This window comes from Danio rerio, chromosome 8, assembly GCF_049306965.1.
Source record: "Danio rerio strain Tuebingen ecotype United States chromosome 8, GRCz12tu, whole genome shotgun sequence".
Lineage (NCBI taxonomy): Eukaryota > Metazoa > Chordata > Actinopteri > Cypriniformes > Danionidae > Danio > Danio rerio.
The window spans coordinates 4,512,501-4,529,130 of NC_133183.1; the positions used below are offsets into that span (position 1 = coordinate 4,512,501).

General features: G+C 34.3%; 1 long non-coding RNA gene across 2 annotated transcripts in view; it reads right to left on the reverse strand.

Annotated features, from left to right (window-relative positions):
* Window positions 1-16,630, reverse strand: part of LOC141375572 (uncharacterized) — a 51,931-nt gene that overhangs the window by 20,376 nt on the left and 14,925 nt on the right. The window lies entirely within an intron of this gene.

The window sequence follows — 16,630 nt, forward strand, 5'->3', positions numbered from 1 at the left end:
ATACAATAACTTGCCTAATTACCCTTACCTGCCTAGTTCACCTTATTAACCTAGTTAAGCCTTTAAATGTCACTTTAAGCTGTATAAATGTGTCCTGAAAAAGTCAAGTAAAATATTATTTACTGTCATCATGGCAAAGATAAAATAATTCAGTTATTAGAAATAAGTTTTTAAAACTATTATGATTAGAAATTTGCTAAAACGTTCTTTCCTCCATTAAACAGAAATTGGGGAAAAAAATAAACAGGGATGATATTAATTCAGGGGGGCTAATAATTCTGACTTCAACTGTATATATATACAAAGAGTTCAGATGCAAAACCCTCTAAATCCATCTGACCTCTTTTTTGTAAATCAGCATTTTCTCATCTGATTAGGTTTAGAAGTTTAGAAGTTTATATGTAAAGATGAGGTTATTAGCTGTTAAATAAAATAACTTTTTTTCATAAATGTCACTTTAGATCATTCTTTGGTTTTTAACAAGGTTTATTTTGTATTGTGTCAAAACCAGCTAAATCCACTTCTGCTTTTTTTTTTTTTTGCAAAAACCTCTAAATCCAACTATTGAGACAAGACAGTGCAGTTAGCTGAAAAATTACTAAAGATGCAAGTATAAATTATTTTACCAAACATAAAACAAATCACACAAACCACATGAAATTTAAAATATATAAATATATAAAGTAAGTGGCGGTTCATTCTGCTGTGATAAACCAGGGAAAAGGCCGAAGGAAAATGAATGAATGAAAACTGTTAAGTAAGTGCGTTAATCAATAACTTTAAAATTGACATTAATTAAATCTTAACTATCTGTTGTCATTTCTGATATTTGGGATTTAGATTTAATGTAAGTAGAGTAATGTAAACATTGCAAACATTGTAAAGTAAGCTTCGTAGATTCAAATAATGTTGTGTAAAAACATTTTGAAACATCAATATCTGTGCATTGTCCGTTAATATAAAAAGTTTATCAGATAGTTATTATGAAGTAATACAAATAATGTATAGTTTTATATATTATATTTATGTTTTTAAAAATAGCTTAAATTAGCAAATAAAACACAAGGTAGGCCGACTGGGCAAAAAGGCGATGCCTTGTTGTTTATCCTCATAGCATCCATGTGGGATAAACGAACAGCATATTAACTCTGTCTTTCGTAAAACGCAGTTGTCGTTTAATGTAAATAGGACTCATTCAAAGTAGCGTCACTGCACAAAACTACATTATGAATGCATGCTACACTTGCGACTGTACAGAGTGTTTTCCTTTTCTTATAATGCACAGAGTTTGGGGTAAGGGACATTTTCATTTGCCATTCACTGACAGCCGGACAGGCTCATCCAGTTCATCAAACTCCGTCTTTTAAAATCGAAATCGTTGCTACATTGAAAACATATGATTAGACTCGCACCTTCTAAATGGTTCTCAGGATTTAGCAGCTTTTGTTGTCAAAGGGAAGTGTTGTGGTAGTAAATGCAAGACTATTAATGAAATCTAGACATATCACTGTATAAACAAATAAAGTCTCTACTGCAGCAATTCTGTGTCTGTATTTTTTTTCTATAAACTGAGAATTTCATAAAGCATTTTTTCTTCATTTTTGTATTGAATTTTAGCAGTAAAAGAAAGAAAATGTCTGCATTTACTAAACCCAACAAAACAAAAATGTAGAGTCAGACCTAACACATAAAATAAGGCAGTTTCTGTAATGTCAGCTGTTGATAGTATTTTTATTGTCAGTGTGTTATGATTGACTGAATATTTCAGTTGGAAGAGAACGTGTGTTAGTGTTTTGAATGATGATTTCATTTTAAAACATGTTTACAGTGTTTTGTTAGACATGGTGGGCCCTATCATACACCCGGCGCAGTGTGGCGCAAGACGCGCCGCAATAGTCTTTTGGTAGTTTCAGCTTGGCGCAAGAGTGGTTTTGAGGCGTTGCACTACGCTGTTTAAATAGCAAATGCATTAGCGCTCATATGTGCGCCCACAGGCGTTCTGGTCTAAAAAGGGAGGCGTTCTGAGGCGGACCGCTGGCGCGTTGCTATTTTGAGAAACTAAAATAGATTTTTCATTACACCAAAACAAACCCGGTCTAAACTCCTGCGCAGAGTTGCGCCTCGCTTACGCACTGCTTAATACACACAAGAGAGCAATAGGCAAATATCTTTACATATGAAAAAATTTAAATATTAAGGATATATATAGGATATAATAAGAAAGAATAGATATAGGATATAAATATAAAGGATTTAAATATTACAAAACATATTATTTTCTAGCCTATATTAATATGAAAAATCACTGCTTTTATGTCTTCTTCATCTCGGGAGGCTTTTTCAGTTCATTCATAACAATTTGCTTTTTTATAATCTTATTATTATTAGCAGTATTATTTAATATATCCATATTTATATTTGTTTTATTAAAAACAAGCTTAGATTTGTCAGGCCCACCTGTCAGGTTTTAGACCATATGGGGCACAGCATGTGTATTTGGAAATAACTCAGTATTTTGACCACACTTGGTCATTATTGTTCATTTATTCGTTTGCTGGAAATTAGAACTGAATTTAGAAATCTTTGCGCTTAACAAACGAAATTAATTATTTATAGGCTAATTGATGTCTGTGCTGTAAAGGTTTCCCGATCCAAGAGCGAAAGTGAAAGTAGATCATTTATCTCTCATTCTCACGCAGTAGATGCTCTGTTTAACAGTTTTCTGTTAAAAAACTGTAATTGTTAACTGTTTGCTTGTGAAATGCTCATTTTTTCCACTTAGACTTACTTTGCGTCCTGTAAATAGCGAATGCGCTCTTGGCGTGACGCAGCTGACTCTTAAAGGGAATGGGAGACGAGACTCTAATTGGTTTATTCTCAAAACACACCTATAACTCATTAAGAAAATAAACTCAACCCTTTTAGCCCATGCGCCTTGGCGAAAAGCGCATTTTCCCGTCCGTAAATTAGCAAAAATGCGTTCTGACATGCCCTGAAAGTGTTTGCGCCCTGCGTTTTGCGCTCTGCGCATGGACCGTCAAAATAGAGCCCGGTGTATTGTGTTAGTTTATTATTGTGTTTTGAACATTAAATTTGAGGTTTAGTTTACAATGTGTGATTTTGAGCATGAAATTAACTGTTTTGCCAATTGTGTGTTTTAGGTATGTTGCTGCGTTAAGAGTTTAGCAAACTTGTTAAATGTTTTGAAAAAACTGTCATAGCCATTGTAAAAAACTGTAAAATCCTCCACATAGGTGATGAAATTTGAAAGCCATTTTCACAGGACGAGCAGTTTATTAAGGTAAAATTCATTAAGACGGAAGCTAAGTATCAGTTAGCACAGTCCCGCAGGCGGAGGCCAGCGCTCGCTAATCGCCTCTTGCCCCATTGTGTCCAAGTGGACTTGAGTGTAATACATTATGAAAATGAGAACGAGCATGGCTACGTGTTCCTGAGGTCATTATGTGACCGTTTAGCTCTATTTAGGACTCTTCTGGCCGACCCTCAGGCCCTTGTCTTCTCCGGGCTAGCCGCTAATTAGCATGAGTAACCTCCCGTGCTTGAGCAACAAAATGGCTCTCGCCGCCGTAATCGCATTCATTTGATGGCTGAAGAGCCGTGGTGAGATGAAATTAGAGCGATTAATTAGGGGCTGACGCGCCGCCAAAGGTTTTCAATTTTGCGTTGTCACATCAATAACAGAAATCTCCTTCTTGACCACACAGGAATGGCCTGAAGGAGACGCACGCACGGGGAATTACCAACAATTATCACCAATTAGTCATTCCCATCTCCAGACAGGACAATGGGAGCCAACGGGAGTGCTAAAGTTCACTCTACAGCTACTTTCTGATTTATTTTACTGGAAGATGTTTTTAATTTAATATATGTAAAGAGTTCAGATGCATACAAATGCAGATGTAGTTACAGTCAAAATTCTGAGTATATTAAAAATATAAAGGGGGTAATAATTCAGAAGCGCTAATAATTCTGACTTTAACTGTATATATATATAAATGTATGTATGTATATATATACATTTGAAGTCGCCCCTGTTTATTTTTTTCCCCAATTTCTGTTTAATGGAGGGAAGATTGTTTCAGCACATTTCTAATCATAATAGTTTTAAAAACTTATTTCTAACAACAGATTTATTTTATCTTTGTCATGATGACAGTAAATAATATTTTACTTGATATTTATCAAGATACTTCTATACAGCTTAAAGTGACATTTAAAGGCTTAACTAGGTTAATAAGGTTACCTAGGCAGGTTAGGGTAATTAGGCAAGTTATTGTATGAAGATAGTTTGTTTTGTAGACTATTGGAAAAAAAAAAAATTAGCTTAAAGGGGTAAATAATTTTGTCCCAAAAATGTTTTTTAAAAAATTGTTAACTACTTTTATTCTAGTCGAAATAAAACAAATAAGACTTTCTCCAGAAGAAAAAATATTATCAGACATACTGTAAAAATGTCATTGCTCTGTTAAACATAATTTGGGAAATATTTAAAAAAGAAAATAAAAATTAAAAGGGGGCTAAAAATTCTGACTTCAACTACATATACATAGATATACATATACCCCTGTAAACAAAAAGTGCACTTTATTGTACTTTTATAAAGTGTACGTATTGCACAAATATGTTCACCTCTTAAGTGCTTTCTATTTGTGATGAATTACAATTTGATCAAAGGTTAAATTTACATTGGATACCCTTGTGAGTTTTTTTAAACAACTTAAGTAGTATTTTAGCACATTATTTGTATTTTCGTAGTTACTTATTTACATAATTACTAGTGTCTTTGGTGTCTTTGTACTGTATTATTTATTGCTAAAGTACACAGCTAAATGTATTGACGGTAACACTTTTTTTGATGGTCCATTTGAGTATTAGTAGACTGCTTAATCTGCTGATCCAGCTCATTCAACAGACATTTAACTGACCATAAGAAACTTTGCAAGTACATTTCATCTTACACTAACCCTAACCCCAGCCCCAACCAAAAAGTCTACTTATAATCTAATAAAAATTAGTTGCAATGTAACTTAAATTCAACAAACGGACCATCAAAATAAAGTGTGACCGTATTGACAAGCAATTATTAAAACATTAATTGTTAAATGATTAAAAGCACACTTAAGTGTAAATTAAGTGCAATGTGTTTAACCACCCTAATCCATACGTGTAGTAGAGATTTTTAACAGATTACACTTTTAATTGCAGTTAATATTATATATATATTATAATTATATATATATATATATATATATATATATATATATATATATATATATATATATATATATATATATATATATATATTGATATAATAATAAATGCTTTTCTTGCTTGGATTTTTTGTCTTGTTTCTAGTCCAAATATCTAAAAATGATTAAATCAAGAAGCATTGTCTAGACACATAAAACATTTTATCTTATGTTAAGAAATAATTTGCCAAAATCTCGTGGGTTTTTCCTGAAAGCAAGCTAAATAATCTGCCAATGGGGTAAGTTAAATAATCTTATGTGAAAATTAAAAACAAGACTATTTTGCTCACTTAATTTTTAACATAAAAGTGTTCATATATAATTAAATTCATAATACCATTTTTACATGCTGTTGACAGCTTTTAAAGACTGATATTAAAAGAGGGAATGTTTAAGAATTCATGGCTAAAAATAAGCTCTCAAAATCAATTTCAATGTAAAATGTTAACAAAACGGGCAGCACGGTGGCACAGTAGGTAGCGCTGTCGCATTACAGCAAGAAGGTTGCTGGTTCGAGCCTCGGCAGGGTCAGTTGACATTTTTGTGAGGAGTTTGCATGTTCTCCCCATGTTTGAGTGGGTTTCCTTCGGGTGCTCCGGTTTCCCCCACTGTCCAAACACAAGGTATAGGTCAATTGGGTAAACTAAATTGTCCGTAGTGTGTGTGTGTGTGTGTGTGTGTGTGTGTGTGTGTGTGTGTGTGAATGGGAGTGTATGAATGTTTCCCAGCAATGGGTTGTAGCTGGAAGTACATCCACTGCGTAAAACATATGCTGCATAGGTTGGTGGTTCATTCAGCAGTGGCAAGCCCAGATTAATAAAGGGACGCTTTAGTTCAAGAAACATTCACTCATTCAATTTCCTTTTGCTTAGTCTCTATTTCAGAGATCACCACAGTGGAATGAACCTCCAACTATTCCTACATATGTTTTACGCAGCGGATGCCCTTCCAGCCACAACCCAGTACTGGGAAACACCCATACACACACACTCATACACTACAGCCAATTTAGTTTATTCAACTCCCCTATAGAGCATGTGTTTGTACTGTGGGGGAAACCGGAGCACTTGGAGGAAACCCACTCAAACATGGGGAGAACATGCAAACTCCACACAGAACTGGCCCAGCCAGGACTCAAAACAGCAACCCTATTGCTGTGAGGCGACAGTGCTAACCACTAAGCAACCATGCTGCCTCATAAAAAACAAAAACTGTTAATTGATAGATATTTTTATATATATATATGTATGTATATACATATATACATATATATATATATATATATATATATATATATATATATATATATATATATATACATTACATTTAGTCATTTAGCAGGCGCTTTTATCCAAAGCGACTTACAAATGAGGACAAGAAAGCATATATATATATATATATATATATATTCTTTTTTTTTTTTTTTTCCGAGTACAGTTAGTGGTATATACAGAGAGGCAATTGCAGATTAGAAAGTGAAGTGGAGACTAAATAGTTGAGTTTTTAGTCATTTTTTGAAAACAGCCGTTCTGATGCAGTTAGGGAGTTCATTCAACCAACTGGGCAAATTGAACGCCAGCATTCGGGAAAGTGAGATTGGTGTCCATAAGACAGTGAAGCAGAGAGAGGCAAAACACAGATAGCTGACATGGCAAACTCAAATTCAGAATGAAGATTTAGTTAAATGAAGAAATTTTAATTGATGGAGGAGCATGTCAAAATAAAGCTGACGTAGAGGTAGGTGTGCAAGAGTGAGAAGTTTGAGAACATTTAGGAAAAAAGTGGAAATAAGATAAAGGGCTCTATTTTAATGAGCGCAAAGCGCATGGGGCAAAAGCCTTAAGGGGGTGTCCATATCCACCTGGGTGTGTTTTGATCATAATGTGCAATAAACCAATCAGAGTCTCATCTCACATTCCCTTTAAGAGTCAGTTGCATCCAACCATGGTGCATTTGCTATTTACATGGCGGACTTTATAAGTGGAAAAACTGAACGCTTCACTTGCGAGAAAACAGTTAAACAGAGCATATGCAGCGCGAGGATAAAGAACGAGCCTCCTCCATTCAGCCTCTTTACTTTCTCTTTACTTTTACCTTAATGGAAAAGGAAACGGTGGAAACTCACTCCACTGAAGACATCCATTAGCCTACATATTTAATTTAGTTTAAGCGCAAAGATTTGTTTCAAAACTATTTCTAAATTCAGTTCTAATTTCCAGCAAATGAACAATAATACCGAAGTGTAATCTAAAAACTGAGTTATATCTAAACACACATCCTGATCTTATGCCCTATATGGTGATGCAGACGTCTCCAAAACCCCACAGGTGGACAAATCTAAACTAGTTTTTATTAAAATAAATCTAAATATGCAGGCGACGCAGTGGCGCAGTAGATAGTGCCGTCGCCTCACAGCAAGAAGGTCACTGGTTCGATCCTCGGCTCAGTTGGTGTTTCTGTGTGGAGTTTGTGACCCTGGACTAAAAAAAGGAACTAAGCTGACATGAAAATAAATGAATGAATATAAATATGCATATGATAAATGTACTGCTAATAATAATAATAATAACATTATACTAATGCAGATTGTCATAAATAAACGGAAAAAAGCCCCCCGAAGTGAAGAAGGCATGGAGGCAGTGGTGTTTATATTTATGTAGAAAATAAGAATTTTTGTAACATTTTAATCCTTTATTTATTTTTTCATATGTAAAGATATTTGTGTATTGCTGAACATCCTGTGTGTATTAAGCATTTGAACCTGGATAGGCGCATAACTAACATGCGCAGCGCGGTCTATTTCAGTTCCTCAAAACAGCAAAGCACCAATAATGCACCTTAACACACCTCCTTACACCAGCACACCTATGACTCCACAAAGCCCGCAGGGCACGCACCGCGGGGGGGCCCCGCGTGATTAGGGGGCCCCACATCGTCGTGATTTTCAATGATTGAAAATCCAGGAACCGCAACAATCAAACTCTTGGGAACAACTGTGGTCGGAACCAAAGTTCACAGGTCTGTGTTCTCTGAACTCCTCTCAAGCGGTGGACTACTTCATTCTGATTGCTTGCCGCCGAACCGCGTCATAGCCAATAAAGACGCGCCACTGTTTCACGCCGCCGGTTCTCGTTAAAAAATGAATGACTTCAGGCTACTATGACACTCACACCGCTTTCGGTTTGTGATCGCTCCTCAGTTTGTGAAGGATTCCCCGCGTTGTCGCTCCACCCCGCCTCCTTTCCCCGCTCCTCAATTTGTGACATAGATATATACACTAGATATCGCATAGGGACCCTAATGCGTCAATAGCACCGCCATATTTGTACAGTGCTCCCAGGACAAAAGTCATTCAACCGCACTTGTCAAGACAGTGTTATTACGTGAAGATGCGGGACTTTAGCGCTGTCTACGAGTGTAATAACGAGCAAACAAAGAAAACAAAGCACAAAGGCAGAACATTTCATAGGTAATATTAAGTTTTTTACGTTTTTGTATGTTCTGAAATTAGTGCTAAACAGGTAACGTTATTGATGATAATACAGTCACTTACTGCATTCATCATAAGGCAAAGCAGCTCCAATTCGCACTAAGCACTCGGCTTATGCTAGTTTTATTGAATAAAATCAGCAAACAATGCAAAAGAAGTATGACAACGAGACACTGCGGTGCCAGAAACTTTTATTATTGTCGGCTAGTGAAGGACTTATTCATAACAGAGATTCCCCCTCCCTCTCCCTCCCCAAACCCCCCCACCCCAGTTTCAACTGGGGGCCCCGTCAGTGATCCCTGCAGGGGGGCCTCCGCATTTTGCGCTACGCCACTGTGCAAATGGATTTGCTGTTTAAAAAAACATGGTGCAAAACCTGCAAATTAGAGTTGTGCTGGTCTAAAAATAGCAACAAATCAAGCCAAAAAGTCTTGCACTGGGTGTATGACAATGAAACCAAGTAACCTTTGCAATCCTGCTTTTTGGCCAAAACACCTCTCACATGATAAGCGGCAAGCTTGTTAAAAGAATGAAATTAAATAATATTTCTAAGTAAAAAATAACTTTTCACAAACAGCAATTATTTAATGCATATATTCACTATACAATCTACAAAAATTATTTCCTTATACATATACATATATACAGTTGAAGTCGCCCCTGTTTATTTTTTTCCCCAATTTCCGTTTAATGGAGGGAAGATTGTTTCAGCACATTTCTAATCATAATAGTTTTACAGATTTACTTTGTCTTATATATATATATATATATATATATATATATATATATATATATATATATATATATATATATATATATATATATATATATATACATATATATATATATATATTTACATTACATTTACATTTAGTCATTTAGCAGACGCTTTTATCCAAAGCGACTTACAAATGAGGACAAGGAAGCAACTATAATACATTTTATATATATATATATTATTTGTTTATTTATTTATTTTTAAGTACTGTTAGTGGTATATACAGAAAGGATTTGCTGTTTAAAAAAACATGGTGCAAAACCTGCAAATTAGAGTTGTGCTGGTCTAAAAATAGCAACAAATCAAGCCAAAAAGTCTTGCACTGGGTGTATGACAATGAAACCAAGTAACCTTTGCAATCCTGCTTTTTGGCCAAAACACCTCTCACATGATAAGCGGCAAGCTTGTTAAAAGAATGAAATTAAATAATATTTCTAAGTAAAAAATAACTTTTCACAAACAGCAATTATTTAATGCATATATTCACTATACAATCTACAAAAATTATTTCCTTTGTTTTTTTACACTGTAATTTAAAAATATCAGTAAATTATCAGTTTTCCAAACTTTGTGATTCATGTTTTTATTTTCCCCCCATTTATTTATGTTTTTGAGTTGCATTATGGGAACTTGATCTTCCTTCCAACAACTTTGAACCTTGAAAGGTTGTAAAAAAAGTGACTTCTATGAGCATTTTTAATAGTTTAAAGTGCTATATTGTCTGGGTTGGTGTTGTATTACACTACAAAAACCTTGTGAACATTTTCTGTCATTTTGCAGACTTATTTCATTCATTTTCTTGTCGGCTTAGTCCCTTCATCAAACTGGGTTTGCCACCGCGGAATGAACCGCCAACTTATCTAGCATGTTTCCACACAGCGGATGCCCCTCCAGCCACAACCCATCTCTGGGAAACATTCACAAACACCTATTCACACACACTCATACACTACGGACAATTTAGATTACCCAATTCACCTGTACCGCATGTCTTTGGACTGTGGGGGAAACCGGAGCACCCGGAGGAAACCCAAGCTAACGCAGGGAGAACATGCAAACTCCACACAGAAACGCCAACTGAGCCGAGGGTCAACCCAGCGACCTTTTTACTGTGAGGTAACAGCACTACTTACTGCTTCACTGCTTCGCCCGCAGACTTATTTCTCTATATGTTATTTATTACACATTATATTATTTCAAACGACTAAAATGTAAACAAAAGTCACTTTGTTAAACTGTGGAGTTGAATTTTACACATCAAAAGTCGACAGAACAGAGATCAACATCCCATAATGCACTTCACAACCGTAAATAAACTGAAAACACTTGTAAATGACAAAATAAACTGTTCATTAACAGATATTTTTACAGTGAAAATAATTTATTTAAGCTACTAATTTGAAATGAGCTGAATCAACACAATTTTTGAGCCCTTTGCGGCACATCTTAATTGTTTTATGTTCAATCCACTTAAATTTTTAAAAAATAATACGTTAATAAATTTTTGTATAGGGACAACAAGATGGAATTGTGTGGCAGGCAGTATTTTTGACAGAGTGTATATATTGTAATTTGTTTAGTTTTATGTGTATTGACTTCATCTTATAGATCTTATAATAATCTTACCTAATCGTATAACTATTTGTGCTTTTCTAGTATCAAAACTTTCTTCAATCAAAATACAAATACCCAAGAAGCAAAATAACTGTTGACAGAAAATTATTTCTTAGTATAAACCATAATCTTATTCATCCTAAATGCTACACAATATAAATCCAACTACTACCTTACTATTAATAAGCAGTTAATGAATAGTGCATTATGCTAAAAGCCTTATTTTAGTGGTTTATTAATTGTATAATTGTTTTGCTAATAATAAAAATGTCCATAAATTTGCAGTTTTCCATATTTTGTGGTTCATGCTCTATTTTTCCCCGTTCATTTATGCTTTTGAATTGCTTTATGAGACCTTGATCAATCTTAAAACCTTGAAAAAGTGACTTTTATGAACATTTTTAATAGTTTAAAGTGATATATTGTCTGGGTTGGTGTTGTATATTATGCTACAAACACCTTATAATAACCTGCCGGCAGATTTTACCTTATTTTACAGACTTATTGCTCTCTCTATATATTATTTATTACACATTAAATTATTTCAAACTACTAAATTGTCAAAAAAATCACTTTGGTAAACTCTGGAGTTGAATTTTTAACATCAATAGTAGACAGAGCAGAGATCAACATCCCATAATGCACTTCACAACCGTAAATAAACTGAAAACACTTGTAAATGACAAAATAAACTGTTCATTAACAGATATTTTTACAGTGAAAATAATTTATTTAAGCTACTAATTTGAAATGAGCTGAATCAACACAATTCTTGAGCCCTTTGGGTGCACAACTTAATTGTTTTATGTTCAATCCACTTAAATTTGTAAAAAAAAATAATAATAATAAGTTAATCAATTTTTGTAGGGATAGTAGACAGAGCAAAGATCAACATCCCATAATGCAATTCACAACCCTAAATAAACTTAAATCTGTTAATTAACAGATATTTTTTAGCATAGTTGCTCAGAAAATAAGACTTAACATTATCACTCATTCAATAAAGCTTCCTTAAGAATGTTCATATATGGCAAATTAAAGCACAAATACCCCACACACACACACACACACACACACACAGAACATGACAGGTCTGTGGAGCGAAAAACACACACGTGCATGAAAACACCCAACTCGTTTGTTTTTTGCTTCCCGCCTAAAGTTCCCGCACATTAGACGAGGAGCAAAGCCATAAATAAAGCAAATGGAGTGCGCTGCACTTCTGTGGCACATGATTGGATGAAGCCTGAACGGGAGAACACAAAGGTTACGGCGACTCGCTCGGCCATTCGTCTTGTTTGTTGGATCTGCACGGCTTGATTCGGCAAATGAGCGCTGAGGAATCGGGTGACATCAGCACTTAATCAAGACGCGCCTCGCCATTATAAATCAGTTGAACTTCTGACACCTGAACTTTATTCCGCGCACGCTTTTAAAGGCCACGCGCCGCTGCCTCTGCTATTAGGGCGGTGCTGATCCATGGAGCTGCATTGAGGTCAGACGCGGCCGATGGAGAACCACCGCATGCATCAAACGCAGAACGATAATAAGATGAGCTGGAAGAAACATGCTCCATGCTTCTGTGTGGTTTGGTTTACTTCAATACTATACTTAAAGGGATAGTGCACACACATTGGACTTGCATCTGTAAATGAGTCAACAACTCACTGATTCTAATGATCTTCTCACTTCAGTAAATGATTCATTGATTCTAATGATCCATTCAGAGTGAGCCTCCAGTATGCAACTCACTGATTCAAATGATCTGTTCAGAGTGAGTCCTACTAAAGTAAATGATTCACAGATTCAAATGATCCATTCAGAGTTAGCGTTCAGTATACAACTCACTGATTCAAATGATCTGTTCAAAGTGAGTCCTACTAAAGTAAATGATTCACAGATTCAAATGATCCATTCAGAGTTAGCGTCCAGTATACAACTCACTGATTCAAATGATCTGTTCTGAGTCCTAATAAAGCAAATGATTCACTGATTCGAATGATCAATTCAGAGTGAGCCTCCAGTATACAACTCACTGATTCAAATGATCTGTTCAGAGTGAGTCCTACTGAAGTAAATGATTCGCTGACTCGAATAATCCGTTCAGAATGAGCCTCCAGTATACAACTCACTGATTTAAATGATATGTTTGGTGTGAGTCTCACTCCAGTAAATGATTCACTGATTCGAATGATCCATTCAGAGTCAGCCTTCAGTATACAACCAACTGATTCAAATGATCTGTTCAGAGTGAGTCCTACTAAAGTAAATGATTCACTGACTCGAATAATCCATTCAGAATGAACCTCTAGTATACAACTCACTGATTTAAATGATCTGTTCAGAGTGAGTCCTACCAAAGTAAATGATTCACATATTCGAATGATCCATTCAGAGTGAGGCTCCAGTATACAACTCACTGATTTAAATGATCTGTTTGGCGTCTATTTGGTAGTCTCACTCCACTAAATGATTCACTGATTCAAATGATCCATTCAGAGTGAGTCTCCAGTAAATTATTTACTGATTCATATGATTTGTTCAGAGTGAGTCTCTGGTAAATGATTTACTGATTCAAATAATTCGTCCAGAGTAAGCCTACTGTAAATAACTCACTGGATCAAATGATCCATTTAGAGTGAATCTCTGGTAAAAGATTTACCGCTTCGAAAGATCTGTTCAGAGTGAGTCTACAGTAAACAATTGACTGATTCAAATGATGTGATCGGAGGGAGTCTTCTGAAAACAACTCACTGATTCAAATTATGCATTCAGAGGGAGTCAAGCCGGACAGCCAAACACTTCGGGGCTCAAAGTTGGCCATGTGTTCAGTCATGATGACCGAACACATGGCGTAATCATCATTTTTATTATTTTTATAACAGCAAAAGATATGCAGTACAATTAAAACAGAATACAGGCTCTGCAAACTATAGTTCATTTTTGAACAATAAGGGAATTATGAATAAAATACAAATGCATGAGAGAAATAAGAGGAAACGAGATTGTAATAAACATTAAACAGGAATAGACCAAAGCAATAAGATTAATACATATTAGTGTAAAACCCAAAACAGGGTGTTTTGATTAAGTATTAAACAATGATTAAGATTATTTTGGATAATGAAAGCATATTCAAAAAAGCATTTTAATCCAAAAAGGTTAAAAAAAGTTCATTCCTAAAATAAGTAAGCTACACTTTCACAGCTTTACACTTTACACAGCTCTAACTTGTGCATAAACATAGACAGGAAAAATAAATAACACAAAAAAGGGTGTGTGTGTGTGTGTGTGTGTGTGTGTGTGTGTGTATATACTGTATATATATATATATATATATATATATATATATATATATATATATATATATATATATATATATATATATATATATATATATATAGAACTTTTTTTCTTTTTTAAATATTTCCTAAATTGTTTAACAGAGCCAAAAAAAGTTTACAGTTCGTCTGATAATATTTTTTCTTCTAGTGGAAGTCTTATTTGTTTTATTTGGGCTAGAATAAAGTTTTAATTTTTTAAACACCATTTTAAGGACAAAATTATTAGCCTCTTTAAGCTATATATATATATATATATATTTTTTTTTTTTTTTTTTTTTTGCGATAGTCTACAGAATAAACCATCATTATACAATAACTTGCCTAATTACCCTAACCTGCCTAGTTAACCTAATTAACCTAGTTAAGCCTTTAAATGTCATTTTAAGCTGTATAAAAATGTCTTAAAAATATATAGTCAAATATTATTTACTGTCATCATGGCAAAGATAAAATAAATACGTTACTAGAAATGAGTTATTAAAACTATTATGTTAAGAAATGTGTTGAAAAAAATCTGCTTTAACTTTAAACAGAAATTGGGGGAAAAATAAACAGGGGGTTAATATTTCTGGCTTTAACTGAATACACAGTATATAAGAGTATCCAACACAAAGAGAATTGTTTACGGTTTTGCCACAGCACGCTTGCTAGCCAGGTAAACTGACCCCGTCTTTGAGTCTGGCATACCAATAGTAGGCAAGTATCATGATAATACTTTTCCCTTCAATCCCCTAAATGGCATTAACCTCAATACATAATACAAACACATAAATACAAATAATAAGGCCGTTCTGAAGACAAATGAAGGTCAAAATTATACTTATGTGTATATATGATGTACTTTTAGAGGAAAAAAAAATGTTCACATATGTGGACTTGTGGTCCGTATTTATATAAAACACTTTTTCCTAAATGTTTTTAATGCATATATAGCATAGAAATTTGACTATCAGAGAGTTAAAAACAATTTTTTCCCCATTTTGGATAGTTAAAAATAGTGTTCGGGACATTTCATATGCTGCAAAACAGTTGCAGGATGAAACTGTTTGTAACAAAATATAAAATATTCAAAGTATTTTAAATAGCCACTTAAGAGTTCAAATGTGCTGTTCACGTATGTGGACACTCAAGCCATATAGGAGGTCATATAAAGTCATAGCTCTCACTATACTTGATACCTGAGCATGTGAAATCCAGCATTGATGACAAACAGCACCCTTCATAATTTTGAGTAATAATGTCAGTGTTTTTCTCACAGAACTTCTTCAGAAGACTTAGACTGTAGCATGTGAACGGTAAAGAGTACTTCTGAAGCCTGACAGCTAGACGTGCTTTTATTGTAAGGAAAAAAACAAGCATGAAGCATTCTGCAGAACATTTGCAGAGTTTACACAGAAGAAGTTTGGAAACAAATAAGGGTGAGGGAATGATGACAGTGTTTTTATCTTTGAAAGAGATGGAGGGTTTTTTTTTTTTTTGGTGCCCAAATGTTTGTTTAGCACTTTAAATTCATAAATGCTGCTGCACAGAACTGCTATCACTGTCTGCAATTGGTTGAATAACTCATATACCAGCCTGATCTCATGAGGAAACGTAAGTGTTTTACGTTTTGTCAGTTTAGTGGCTAATTCATACGAGTTTAGTGTTGCAAAAATGTACGATTTTAAAAATGAGGCATGGCACCCAACCCCACCCCTAACCCCAACCATCATTGGGTGATGAGCAAATCGTAAAAAATTGTACCAATTAGATCGTACGAATTAATACGAATTAGCCACTAAATCAAAAAGTTACGTATTGCAGTGAGATTTTGTTGCATATACTGTACTTTGCATAGTAAATAAATAAATAAATAAATAAATAAATAAATAAATAAATAGATAAATAAATAAATAAATAAATAAATAAATAAATTATATTTTAAATATGACAAAACTTGCCACGGAAGACTAAAAAATAAGCTTTGTGTAACAAATATTACAGATGTATATTATTATACTGATATGCAACATTAATATTAATATAATGATATTAAAATGCAAAACTGCTATTCTAAATTCTAATAATATTTCAGTTTTTTGTGTGTTTTAGATCAAATAAATGCAGCCTTTGAGCATGATGAGTGTGAATGGAA